The sequence below is a fragment of the Monodon monoceros genome, unplaced genomic scaffold (genome assembly GCF_005190385.1).
Source record: "Monodon monoceros isolate NGI ecotype Baffin Bay Population unplaced genomic scaffold, NGI_Narwhal_1 Super_Scaffold_21, whole genome shotgun sequence".
NCBI classification, from domain to species: Eukaryota; Metazoa; Chordata; class Mammalia; order Artiodactyla; family Monodontidae; genus Monodon; species Monodon monoceros.
The window spans coordinates 164,694,468-164,708,850 of record NW_021703778.1 but is presented as its reverse complement, the minus strand read 5'-3'; positions in this window follow the sequence as shown (position 1 = coordinate 164,708,850).

Sequence of the window (14,383 nt, the reverse complement as noted above, 5' to 3'; positions counted from 1 at the left end):
TTTTTGAAAATTTCTTGATGATGTGCCTTGGTGAGTACCTTTTATTTCTATCTGGAAACTCATTTGATTGCACTCTACCAAACTGAATTGTATTTTTTGATCATTCTTTTTCTTTCTCTTTTCTCAGTTCTCTCATTTTCTGGAAACCCTAATAATTTGCTATTGGACCTCCTGCACTGATCCTCTCATTTCTCTGGCTTTTCTATTTTCCAGCTCTTTGTCTTTCTGTTATAATTTCCAAAAGATTCCCTCAATTCTATTTTCCCACCTTTTACTGAATTTTTATTTGAAGTAGGTTTCAGTTTCTAAGAGCTCTATAAATGACATCCTGTCCTTGGATGCACTATTTTCTCTTATCTCTCTGAAGATATTAATTCGTGTTTTTGAAGTCTTTGTTTCCAACATGTTCCTTTGTTCTGTTCTCTGGTTTTAGTGCTTTTCTTGAAGGTTTGGTAATTATTGTCTGTCTGTTCATGTTTAAGAACAAAGAACTAAAAAGCTGGTTGGAAGCTTTGGACGCAGGGTGGGCCATGTTGACTGGTAGGTCTCTTTACAGAGTTATGGCTGTTTCATGGAGGGACCCCAAGTGTGAGTAGCTATAGTCATTTTTTTCTCAGATTAGTCAGTTCTCCTAGAGAGGTCTGCTCCAGGCTCATTCTTGCAGAAGAAGCTGCCTGAATCCTGGAAGCCTAGAAGGGGAAGGGTCAGGGGGTCCCACCATTTAGGACACCACTCTTACTTCATTCCCTGTTTCCAATATGGTGCCCACTCTACCCTCAGCTGGGCCTGGTGTCCTTGGGTTCCCACCCTCCCTAGTTCAGTTTCTTCAGAGATTAACCTTTGCCTTCTGCTAGCATGTGGGGCGGGTGTCACATTGTGGAGAGTGATGGGAAGGGAAACGGGTTCTAACTGCTCTTTACATGATTTCTGGATGAATCTTCTTATCTCAAGACATACCTGGCTCCCAACCCTCTGAGGAAACTGCAGCCTCCAACTCCTGGGTCTTTGGGGGTCTGGTTCCTAAATCAGTTTGATTTTTGAAGTTGCTCTCCACTCCCACCCCTCCGCAGTGGCAGGTATGGTACTGCTCTGCTGAGTCAGTTAATATTGTCCATTTAATAATTTTTGGTCAATTCTTGTCTTCTGAAGCCTACCTCTGCCCGCCTCGATTCTCCTGTACTTTGAGGATACATACCTTTGTTTTTCCTTTACCGTCACTTCAGAAGGTGTTAGAGAAAGAGAGAGGAGATAAACATGTATTAATACTCCATGTTTATTAAAAGCCAGCTCGTGGGGGTCTTTTGCTTTCTCTCTGGTCTACACACAATCACACACACCCACACCCACAATTCGGTGAAAGGATTCTTCAAGTTTGTCAGCAGAGGCTATGTGCCCATGTGAATTAGTGAAAATTAGAATCAGCAACATTAGCAACACCCAACGTCTGCATCCTGTTTGTTAAAGCCTTTGTAACACGTGCATTTAGGAAGCATGCTTTAATTAATAACAATAGTTAACATTTACATAATAACTACCATGACAATATAATCACGCCTGACTATAAAAAAGCTCTTTTCCAATTTGGTTCTTATAATTAGATGGCCCATCCTTTGTTCAAGAAATGGAAGGAGCATTGTGTTGAGAGCCAGCAGGCTTGGGACAAACTCTCATCTTGGCCACTTGTGAAGCTGGTATCTGGACCGATTACCCCAAACCTTCTGAGTCGTACTGTCCTTGGCAGGTGGGGCCCCCTGGCCTTCTGTGTTGGTCTATGTCCCCAGTCCCTGTTTTAGTTCCCTGGGGAGAGCCGACCAGAACCCAGAATATAGTCGTGTGTGCTGGGAACCCTGGTTCTTCCCTTGGTCCCGAAGCCTCTGGCCCTGGGGCTGGACCCTACTTCCCATATCTTTTCTCTCCTCCTGGACTTCCAGCTCCTTGACCTGGACAATGCATGGACACAAAGATGCAACTACTCCTCCAGAAGCAGGAACCCAAAAGCCTTTGCAAAGAAAAGGGCCTGCAGGCTGCTGCTTTATGAGTCTGAAGAAAAGGAGAAGATGGGGGACTGCAGAAAAGGAAATTTCCCCACTCCATATTCAGACTTTGTATAAAATAAGTGGGAGTTATCAGCTCTAGAGAAAAAGAAGTGACATTTATATAGTTCCTACGCTGTGCTAAGCACTTAGTAGGCACTTTAAGTTTTCCTCCAGGGCTAGGAGGTTCTTACTATGTCCATTTCATGGAGCAGCCTCACCTGGGCGGGAGACTTGCCCAGGTCTCCACTTTGGGGTTAGGGAGGGCTGGGCTGGATTCAAATCCAGGAGAAGAAAGTGGGATGAGCTTCTGGCTTAGGGACTGCTGTGGAAAGGAAGGAAGGAGGCGTGTCCTGAGCAGTGAGCCCACGTGTGCAATTGGAGAGGCTGGTGAGGTTCCTGGCAGAGCTCAAGCCAGGCACTTGAGGGGTTGCTGCCTTCCCCACCAAGTGAGTAACCACAGAGCTCCTGCTTGGCCTTGGAGAACCCTAAAGGGTCAGGCTCCGAGCTCGGGGCTCTGCCCACTCTGCCTGGTGACTGGCCAGAGCCCAGTGCCCAGGGAGGCTCAATGGAGGAGGATGAAGGATGCTCAGTGCCTGGGACAGGCCCACCTTGACCAAGAACCAAGGCGGGGGTACCGCACGCAGAGTACAAAAGGCCACGCGGGAGAGCCAGGCTCCCTTGCATCTGGGTTGCTTTTCAGCTTAAGGATCATGAATGGTCGAGGCTGAACCCCAGTCACGGCTGACTGGACTCCCCCTCAGAACATTTGATAGGGTTCGTGTATCACTCTTGGTCCCCCTTGAATCGTGACAAAAGGAAAGTATTTATTACAGGCAGACCAAGCCCTCGGGCAAAAGCCCGTCATCTCTGATTTGCCTGTTAGCCCAGGCTGTGGAATTAAATGCAGTTTTGTTTTTATCTATTTGCATGGAAGCTTTCCAGAGAAAACACCAATTTTTGTGACCTGTGCACTTTGTATCATGTTAATTAGGTTTGAAAACTCATATATTGTTTTCATAAGGGCTATTACATTTTCTCTAATTAAATTAAGGGAAAAATAAGGATGCACGGCAATAATATTTATTATTAATACCAGACTCCAGAGGCGCCCAGCAAGTTAAATCGGAGGTAGAAAAAAAAACCTTGAAGACAGCCTGGACTTCAAAATAATGTGGTATATTCCAAGATTTCAGCAAGCCATTACTCTGAACGTTTTGGAAAAGTAGAAAGTGAAAAATGGACCCATTTGGGGGGGAAAACAGGCTTCTGGTCCTGGTTCACACTGAGAGTTTCTGGGACATTTACTACTGTTTCATTACAGTGGTTTTACCAAAATTGCAGCAACTTTGTTCCAAGGGGAATGTTTGACTTGGGTTTCATGTGGATTCAAAAGTTGTAGTCAGCTCGGGGTTTAGTCCAGCCCCAAACAGGTTTCCTTCACTAGGGGTCTTGGTTTGCGGAAGTCAAGTCAGGGGGGCAGAGCAGAGGAAGCGGCCCCTGGGAGAGAAAGTGTCACATTGGAGGGGGAAGGTGGTGGCACGGGCAGGTCCCTTCTGGAAACTGGGGTGAGTTCAGGCCAAATTCTAACGGGGAGAAGGGAGAGCTGGGTCCATCACAAGGTGGTTCTAGAACAACCTTCACTAAACTCACAGCTGGAGTGGGCAGTTGTAGTTTGGGACCACCGACCTCATGCCAGTTTCTCCTTCCTAAGGGTACCCTGATTTCCTTTAGGGGTACGCTCTTGGAATGCAGTGTTGGTGGCATGCTGGGTGGTGGTGCCTGCCCTTCCGCTATGGAAGCAGATGAATTGTGGAGGTTTTTCTGTTCCATCCTCTCTCTTCCTCCCCAGCCCTGCCAAAGGGTGAGCTCAGCCAACTGGGCTCCCTCTCCTGGGTCCTGGACCCTTGGGTGGGCTCAAAGATGGAAAAATTCTTTGGAATACATTCATTCTTGTGGAAGCACCTCGGAGCCACTGTCACGTAGACCCTGCTGCCAGCAGCACCTTCAGGTACTACCTGACCCATCTGACCCTCCTCTTCCAAGCTGACTCCTTGGCTTCCCATGTGGTCCTGGGGGCCCCCATGTCCTTCCCATAATCTCCCTTTCTTCTTGGTTAGCCAAAATCCATTTCTGTTGCTTGTGACCAGAGAGCTCCGGTTGTTGCAATGGCTTTTGCATTTGAGTGTGGGATAAACCTGTGTGCTGCAGAGTGGCTGGCAGAGACCTGGGAGAGCCTAAGGGGAGCCCATGACTCTAACAGTCTGGTTTAAGGAAGAGCACTGGATCAGGATTCAAGGGTATTGCTTTGAGTCTTGGCTTTTCCACTATGTCCCATTGGGAGAACTTGACCAGTCAGTTTTGTTTCTGGGCTTCATCTGTAGGTGTGCTGTTTGGAATATAACAACAACAATAGCAACTATAATTTATCTCCCACTTTGTAGGGCCAGGCAATGCGTTAAGTGCCATATGTGCATTTGCTTATTTAATCCTTATACCACCTTGGAGCAAGACGGTTAGTCCCCCTTTTTCAGAGAGAAGGAAGCTGGAGGTCACCTTGCCAAGAAGGGGACACACTAGGGCCTGAACCTGGGTTTGTCTGGGTCCATTAATGGTCACTAAGGACTTGGGTGTCTGTTCCTGTTTGCCCAGGACTGAGGGGATTCCCAGGACACGGGTCTCTCAGTGCTAAAACCAGGTCGGTCTTGGACAAACCGGGATGGTTGGCTGCCCTATTCAAGATCCATCCAACCGGAACGCTCTGTGGTTCTGGAACAGCATGGACTTTGGTTGCACTGGGGACCAATGAGCACAGGCTAACAGTTTTTAAACCTCAGAGTAAAAACAAAACCCAAATAGGGTTTCAGATGCCATTTTCAATTGTCACCGAACCCCATCCCAGTTAGCCTGCATCCTCCAGTGGGTGAAGAAATCCAGAGCTCTTCCAACACAGTCCTGGTTGAATCAGCTAACCCCTCAATCATTTTACAAGAGGCCCTTCATCCTACTTGCCTGTCCCCAGGCCACACTGAAACCAATCATCACCGTGGCCCCCTACACCTCACACCAGTATTTCCGGCTGTGGAACACTCAGTGCCTGAAAATGTTCCACATATTTTGAATTTTTAAGAAATTGAATTCTGTTTTCCAACTGGCTCATGCTGTTATTGTCTTCTCTCAGATCCAACTGGCAGAGGTCTTAGACTCTAGTTCCCTCATCTGTCCTAGGCTTCTCACTCCTATATTGATTACTGATTGACCAGACATCTATTGAGCACCTACTATGTGCCAGGAATGCTATGGAGTACTGTGTGCTAAGGACCGGGAGACCAGAGAAAAACCTGTTGACCCCTGCTCTTGAGATGCCTCTACCCAACCGATTCTCATGCAAAAGAGGTCAGGTCTATAGGATAGAACACAGGGCCTGTAGAATGAAGAGGAGAAGGTTAATCAGGTAATCAGATATTCCAAAGCAGTAGGCGATTAACCGCTCTGTTCCCAGCTCTCCCATGGCCTGGCTCCTATCACAGCTGGCTTCACACCATATGGTCATCATTTTGCTGTTCTTTTTTTTTTTTTATGTTTCATCTTTAGTTTATTATCTTATTTTTGTAACTATTTGTGTTCTCTTTTTTTTAAAATTTATTTATTTATGGCTGTGTTGGGTCTTCGTTTCTGTGCGAGGGCTTTCACTAGTTGCGGTGAGCGGGGGCCACTCTTCATCGCGGTGCGCGTGCCTCTCACTATCGTGGCCTCTCTTGCTGCGGAGCACAGGCTCCAGATGCGCAGGCTCAGTAGTTGTGGCTCACGGGCCCAGTTGCTCCGCGGCATGTGGGATCTTCCCAGACCGGGGCTCAAACCCGTGTCCCCTGAGTTGGCAGGCAGATTCTCAACCACAGCGCCACCAGGGAAGCCCTGCTGTTCTTAACTCCTCATCCAGTGCTCAACACGCAGCAGGTACAAAGCACATAGTCTGGTTGACCAGACCCTTAATGCAGCAGAAGAGGCCTGCTCAACCAGGTGAAAAGCTTTGCTGAAATTGAGGATCATTTTATAATGTGATGAGCTGTCCTCTTTCAGCCCTCAAGGATTCAATTTTCTAAATTCCAATTTCTTCATTTCTCTGCGTTGAGTTTTCTAAAATTGGGCCCATCTCTTAAATCAGGTATTGCTACCAGGCCCATCTGATAGAACTATAGGAATTCAGCCTCCTTTGGGAGCCAGGAAGTAAAGACAGTAAGAATATGTCAGAAATGGTAGTAAATGTTAGAAAAATGTCAGCCATTCCAATGACCACTGGCCATTTTCTTAAAAAATAACCAAGAGGAGACCTGAGGCGCTAATGCAAAGACTCCTGGACAAGAGGGTAGGAGACCTAGAATATGGGGGGGGGGAATGAAAAGAACTGGAATTGGTGACTTTGAGTTTTCACAGCAAAAAGATTAAGCTTGCTGGGGGTTCACAGTCCTCATTGAAATTGAGTGCTGGACGAGTCAACGTGTTTGGTCTCAAAGAGAATCTTCTGAATGAGGCCTCGTACCCACCACCCACTGCCCATCAATCAGCAGAACTAATCTTTCACTCACACAGACTGGAAAGTCACAGGCTCCTCAAAGATCCTCTTAACTTTAATTAAAAACCTTTGATGGATTCTCAAACCCTAACAAAGACTGGTCACCCAACGCAATTCATATTTGTCATCAGGCAGCCCCTGGTCTGGTTTGCTCCTGGATCCTTAAGATGATACTGTTGCAGGTATGAACAGGTCTCCCCCCCAGACTTGGGGCACCTTCTTGGGTAGCATCCAGTCAGGGGGGCCCCCAACAGCTGTTATGAAATAGACGTTGTCCACCCAGGACAGAGTGAACATTTCTAAGACAGCTGGACTCGCTGAGATTAATAGCATTGGGGTAAGAGTGCTAAGGTCCTGGGCAATCATGCTGGTGTTCAAAGCCAACGTCAGTCTCCAGAGTAAATCAGCGCTGGTGACTAGTCAGTTTGCACCAGGATGTCTCTGCCTGTTGTTTATGGCTGATGTCCACTCTGGCTGGTTAGTCAATGACCACGCCATGCTGGCTGGGAAATATTTTGAACATCACTCCTGCTACCCACTCCAACCTCAACACCCTCCTTGCCCCGGCACCATCCTGTCTGCTCCAGGGACTGGTTGGGCAAAACGGGATGGAGGGCCATGTTCCTGGGTGATCTTCCTGTCCCTGGGACCAGGTCACTCCCATCTCCTGCCCCAGATCTGCAACTTCAGTGGCTCCCTTTGACTCAACAGAATAAAGTCCAAACTCCTTGACCAATCTGACCTTGACCTCTCACTCCAGCTTTCTTCCTCCGCTTCACTCCATCTGCCCTCTCCTCCCAATCCCATCTGGGGATGGCTCCACATTCACAAATACAGTCTCCCACCCCTTCCTCAGTCTCCTGAGCCCCTCTTCCTGCACTGCCCTGTGTGCTGGAAACCTGCTGAGGTCCTGCCCGCCCATCCCTCAGTGACCTGCTAAACCCAGCTCCTGAAAAAAGCCGGTCTTGAGCTCCAAAGCTCTGATCAGCTTGTCTGGTCCAAATGCCTTGTGAGCTGCTTTAGGGCAGGGACTGGGCCTGATGGTGTCTGCCTGTGGCCTCACAGTGTATAAAGGAGTGCCCACTACATGGTAGACCTAGTAAGTAGTTGGATTGGTTTATTTAGATGCTGAGGGGTTCTCCTAGCTCCAACATTCTTTTTTTTATCTGCATTTTACTTTATTTTTTAAAAATCTTTTTGAAGTATAGTTGATTTACAGTGTTGTGTTAGTTTCTGTACAGCAAAGTGATTCAGTTATACATATATATGTACATATATATACTCTTTTCCATTATGGGTTATCACAGGATATTGAATATAGTTTCCTGTGCTGTACAGTAGGACCTTGTTGTTTATCCACTCTATATATAATAGTTTGCATCTCTAGCTCCAACATTCTAGAAGTTAGTGTTTGCTGAGCCCCAGTTCTCAATCCAGAGTATGTGGATGAGGGTAGAAGGCAAGACCCCAGTAGTGACTTTTTTCTGGAGTGATATATCAGGACTTCAGGAACAGCAGGTGGGGCAGTCATGGACCTTGCCGTCCGACCAACATGGGCTGCAACTCTGGCTCCCACAACCTTTGAGCTGTGCAGCCTTGGGTAAGTCACTCAAACTTTCTGGGTCCCAGCTTTCTTATCAGTAGTATGGATTTACTACTGATATCCTGAGGATTTAACTGGATAATATTTGCAGATATCTACTCAGGGGAAGGCCTGGAAGATATGCAATAAATGTTGGCCACAGAAAGCTGAAGCTTGGGCCCAGTGTCCCTTTGCATCTTGATAAATATGAGATTGATTAGAACTGTGGTTCTCAGACATTAATCATGTATCAGAATCACCTGGAAGTCTTGTGCAGCCACACATGGCTGGGCCCCTGAGTTTCTGATTCTAAAGGTCTGAGGTGGGACCTGAGAATTTTTGTTTCTAAGGAGTTCCCAGGTGATGCTGACGCTGCTGGTCCAAAGGCCACACTTTGAGAACCAACACCTGAGTGTGCCTTAGGGCTTTACCAAGAGCATCGTTCTGTGTTCAGAACATACTTAAATGAATACGTAATTCTCCAGGGGTTTCTACAGGAGGCTACATTAACCAAATAGGTTATTTTGTAATGACGCAAAAACTCAGGGTATAAGCCTTATCCCAACATGCTACTTTATTTAGGAATGAATAATTATCTTACCCGTTCATGGTTCATGATTGCTAATGTCAGCGCTCTGTGTTTGGCCAAGGATGTGTTAAATCTAGAGGTTTAGTGGTGTTAGCATAGCATGAAGGCAGACCTTGTGGGCACTTACCATATGTCCTTAGAAAAGAATGACAGGGGCTTCCCTGGTGGCACAGTGGTTGAGAGTCCGCCTGCCGATGCAGGGGACACAGGTTCGTGCCCCGGTCCGGGAAGATCCCACATGCCGCGGAGCAGCTGGGCCTGTGAGCCATGGCCGTTGAGCCTGCGCGTCTGGAGCCTGTGCTCCGCAACGGGAAAGGCCACAACAGTGAGAGGCCCGCATAACGCAAAAAAAAAACGAAAACAAAAAAAACCCAAACAAACAAACAAAAAAAATGACAGACCTTACTAGCTGTGTGTTCTGGGCACATTAGATGTAATTTCTTTGAAATATCCTCACAGAGTGGGAGAAGATATTTGCAGTACAGATAATTGACACAGGATTTGTAGCTAGAATATGTAAAGAATGCTTAAAAATCAATAAGAAAATGACAGACAATGCAATAGGGAAGGAGGTAAGTGATTTGAATGGGTATTTCATGAAGGAAGACATCCAAATGGCCTATAAACATGTAAAGAGATGTTTTATTGACTTAGTTATCAGGGAGGTGCAAAATAAATTCACAGTGCAATTCTACTAGAGCCCCACCAGTATGGCTAAAATTCAAGACTAACAATACCAAGTGCTGACCAAGACACAGAACTACCCTCTTATACACTACTGATAGGAATGGAAATTGGTACCATTTGCTTTGGAAAAGTGTGAGGCCTTATCTACTGAAGTTCAATGTATGCATGATTTATGTACCAACATCTCCACTCCTAGTGTCCACACAGCAGAAACGTGTCCAATGTCCATCAAAGACACATAGGCATATCTCGGAGATACGACGAGTTCAATTCCAGACCACTGCAATAAAGTAGATATTGCAATAAAGCAAGTCACACAAATGTTTTGGTCTCCTAGTGCACATAAAAGTTATGTTTACACTATACTGTAGTCTGTTATGTGTGCAACAGCATTATGTCTAAAAAAACAACAACGTATACCTCAATTTATAAAAATGTATTGCTAAAAACTACTAACCGTCCTCGGAACCTTTAGTAAGTCATAATAGTAACATCAAAGATCACTGATCACAGATCACAAATACATAACATCAAAGATCACTGATCACAGATCACAAATACGATTTTTAAAAGTTTGAAATATTGTGAGAATAACCAAAGGGTGATACAGACACAAAGTGAGCAAATGCTGTTGGAAAGATAGCACCAATAGACCTGCTCGATGTATGGCTGCCGCAAGCCTTCAATCTGTAGAAAATGCAGTATCTGTGAAACACAGTAAAGCACAATGAAACGAGGTCTGCCTGTCTATAGTAATGTTCATAGCAGCATTCTTCGTAATAGCCCGAATTTGGAAACAACACAGATATCCACTGATGACTGGATAACTAAAATGTGGTATACCCTACAATGTGGGTGCCCTGGGTTTTACAGGCCACATTGTTTGTTTAACACATTTCCTCTAGGTTTCGTGTGCCTGGGGGGACTGTGAGTACAGAGTGGGCAACTAGAATCCACATTTCCTAGGCTCCCAGGCAAGGGCCGGGCAGGTTCTTTCCCACTGATCAGCTTGATGAATCATTAGAACATCGGTAGGAGGTCCCCATTTCCCAGATGAGAAAACTGAGGCTTACATCCCCAAGCAGAAGACGAGCTGCTCAGGAACTGTGTGTCACCATGTCGCCTGTAGCCCAGCCCAGCACCAGCCACTTTGCAGACAGTTAATAAATACGGTGCCCTCTGTTTGCTAGAGGGCACCCCGATTGTAAGGTCATTAAAAGCACATCGTTACTGTTAATTACAGCAGCAAGGCCACTGGGAATGGCAGCCTTTTCCCATCCTTCCTGTTTCAAGAATCCCACTGTTCCAAAGGGCTCTGAGCAGAGCGTGGGTTAGAGGGAGGCTGGGGGTGTGGCCGTCTTTTAAGCCCCCAGGCACAGATGTCCACCCTCTTAAGGAAGCACGAACCCAAATGACTACCATCTGCCCTGCGCTTTGCAAAGCACGTCCACGCACGCTGACTCACTTGGCCCTCCCAGAGGAAGCATAAAGTCTCTGTGAATCTGAGCGATTTGCCCCAGCCCTGCCGGCTACTGCAGGGCAGATGTGAGTCACACACCCGTGGCAGGAGCCAGAGCATCCATAACTGCACGGGGCTTGCAGACTCCAGCTTGTGGCTTTTTGCCTGGGCAGGTGCTCCTGACAGTACGTTGTTCACCTCCCTCCGCCCAGCTCCACCGCATCCACCGACATGCATGGGTCTCTTCCAGGATGTCCAGATGTGGCAGCCCCAGAGGTGGCACTCTTCTCTGGACTCTTCGGGTTGACGGTGGTGGGGAGGCTTCCTCGCAGCCCACGGAGCCTTGTTTCTGCCTCTGGCTGTGGGGCGTGCCAGCTCACTCCTCCCTTCTCCACAAGGCCCAGGGCAGTGTGGGCCCACGGCATCTGTTCAACAGACAGCTGGCATCTTGGGATGGATCCCCTGGAGGCAGACCCTGGGACACGCTACGAGTGTCACAGTTATTTGGGAGGTGATCCCAGGAAGCGCAGTAGAGGCAGTGGGGAAGCGAGAGAAAAGGGGGGGGGGGGAAGAAAGCTCATAACAGATGCATCCAAGCAGGTTATCTTGCAGCTCCTGAGGAGCCCTCATCCGGGGACCTCTAGGGTGTCGACAAAGCCACGGAGTTGCTCCTTCTGAGTTGCAAGGAGCTGGGGCCTTTGTCTTCCACTGCCCGTCTGCCATCAGCTGAGGGCTCTCGGGGAGCATCATTTCCCCAGCACGTCCACCCGCCCCACCGTGCAGGCCGCAAGGACCGTCAGGTGAGGAGTCCAGGTGCTTGCGGTTGGACGCAGCTGAAATATACCAGAACCAAGAGTGCCGAAGAGACGGGGGTGAGACACCAGTGTCTGCTGTGCTTGGTAAATCAGTGAAAAATCATCACTGGGTATATTACATTTTAATTAAAAAGTGTTTGTATTGTGATAAAATACACATACCATAAAATTTACTATTTTAACTGTTTTTGAGTGTGCAGTTGAGGCATTGAATGCTTTCACATTGTTATACAGCCGTCAGCACCATCATTTTTCCAAACAGAAGCTCTGTACCCATTCAACATGAATTCCCCATCTCCCCCTCCCCTCAGCCCCTGGTTACTCTATTTTACTTTCTGTCTCTATACATTTGACTATTCTTTGTAGCTCATATAAGTAGAATTATACACTATGTGCCCTTTTGTGTCTGACTTGGCTCTATTAAATTTATATGTGAAATTCATAAATTTATTTAATTATGAAAATGCACATATCCTTTGATCCAGAAATCATAATTCTGGAAATCTGCTTTGCAAGAAACATAAAAGCAGCAGTACTAAATGACATATGTCTCAACATTTTCATTGTATCGTTGAGTGTTAAGGTGAAGAAGCTAGAAATCACCTCCATCAAAAGAGAATACTGGTCAAATAAATAACTTTACATCCCTATTCTGGGATATTGTTTCAGCTATTAAACAGAATGAGTAGATTCATATGTGCCAGTCTGGGGCAATGGCCAAGATACGCTACGTTTAAGCAAAAATAAATAAATAAATAAAAGGCAAGTCACAAGTAGTGTTACAGAATGATCTTATTTTTGTTTGAGAAAGTAAATGAAAAAGAAAAGAAAGAAGTGAGGAACGTGATGGGTGCACGGTGCATGTGTACATGTATGCTGTATGAGTAGATAGAAAAGTGTGTTAGAACATACCCTGGGGGTTGGGTCTAGAGGAGGTGGGGTGTAACTTTGTCTTATTTAACTTTTTTTTTTTTTTTTTTGCGGTACGCGGGCCTCTCACTGCTGTGGCCCCTCCCGCTGCGGAGCACAGGCTCCGGACGCACAGGGTCAGTGGCCATGGCTCACGGGCCCAGCCGCTCCACGGCACGTGGGATCCTCCCGGACTGGGGCACGAACCCGTGTCCCCTGCATTGGCAGGCGGACTCTCAACCACTGTGCCACCAGGGAAACCCTTATTTAACTTTTTACAGTAATATCTATCACTGCTGAAACTAAAAAAAAATAATAATAATTAAGAAAAGCACCTATATATCATGACCCGGTAATTCTACTTTTGGTTATATACCCAAGTAAAATGTGTTTATACCAATCAAAAGTCAGGTACAAGAAAGCTCATAGCAACATTATACACATTGGCTAAAAAAATGGAAACAACCAAATGTCTGTTATCAGTAGAATGAATAAATAATTGGAGGTATAGTCACCCCATGGAATACTATACAGCAAGGAAAAAGAACAACTCACTGAGCCATACAACAGTGAAGCTGAAGGGCCAGTGAAAGCAATCTCTGCTTTTAAAGAACAGGACATTCCTTACCTAGCTTGCCGGGGGAGGGGAGGGAGGAGGGTGTACTGAGTGGTGGTTCTATGGATATATGTATATTACAGATTCATCACAAGCTGGTACATGTGTGCATGTTGCTATCTATCAGATCTCAATAAATAATAAAAACATAATAATCAAGAGAGGAAAAAATGCAGGGAGGAAGGAAGAAAGGAAAGAAGGGAGGGAGGGAGGAAAAAAATCAGATAGGAGAAAGTGACTGAGCAGTCTTTTCACGTGACTGTTTCTAGGAGAGAAATAAACATATAGAAGCGTGAAGGAAACCAAGAACTTTAACCTGTGTTGATTGGGGTGAAAACATTCCTCTGCCCCCAATTTCTCTCCATTTTAACAGGGAGTCTCCTCAAATGAGAGGTCTGGGAGTTGGGATGTGCTGGGCTTTGGGGTACCCTGGGCTTTCACACAGCCTCCGGGCCCTGCTGCTCCCCAGCAAGGCTCATGGCCTCTCTGAGCCCATGAACCTGTGGGCAGCCCACTGCCCTCACAGACCTTCCTGGAAGCCAGTGGGAGATGCCAGATGTCTGCGTGTGTGCCCAGCTCACAGTAGACACTAGACATGATCTCCATTCTCCTCTGCTGTGCAGAACCAGAGAGTAGAGGGATCTGGTAAGTTTCTGTACAGAGGGCTTTTGACAGGTGAAAGCATTTGAGAAAGAAAATCCTTCTTGCAATAGAACACATGGTAGGGAATTTCTTTACAAAAAAAATCAAGCTTCCAACTCAAGTAAGCCTTGGGTGAAATTTAAGAATTTCTCTGATTATGTATCTAATATTGACCAGAGAGGGGAGGGGATGGGAGTAGATAAAAGACGCTTCTTACTCAAAACTAGCTCTTTCCTTTTTCCATATGCTGTGTTTATGATTATGGGTTTTAGAGCATTTTTCTTCTTGCGTTTCATAAAATACCGCATCTATTCACATAATTCACCCCAAGCCCCTCTCCTTGATATTTCGAGGCAGAGAAGGTGGGGGGAAGGGATCATATGAGCCTCTGGGGGCTGGTTCACCACCTCCCTGGCAAACGTCTTCGTGTTCTGACGTCTTCCTGAGGCCCAGTGACTCACCAGGAGTTACCCAGTCA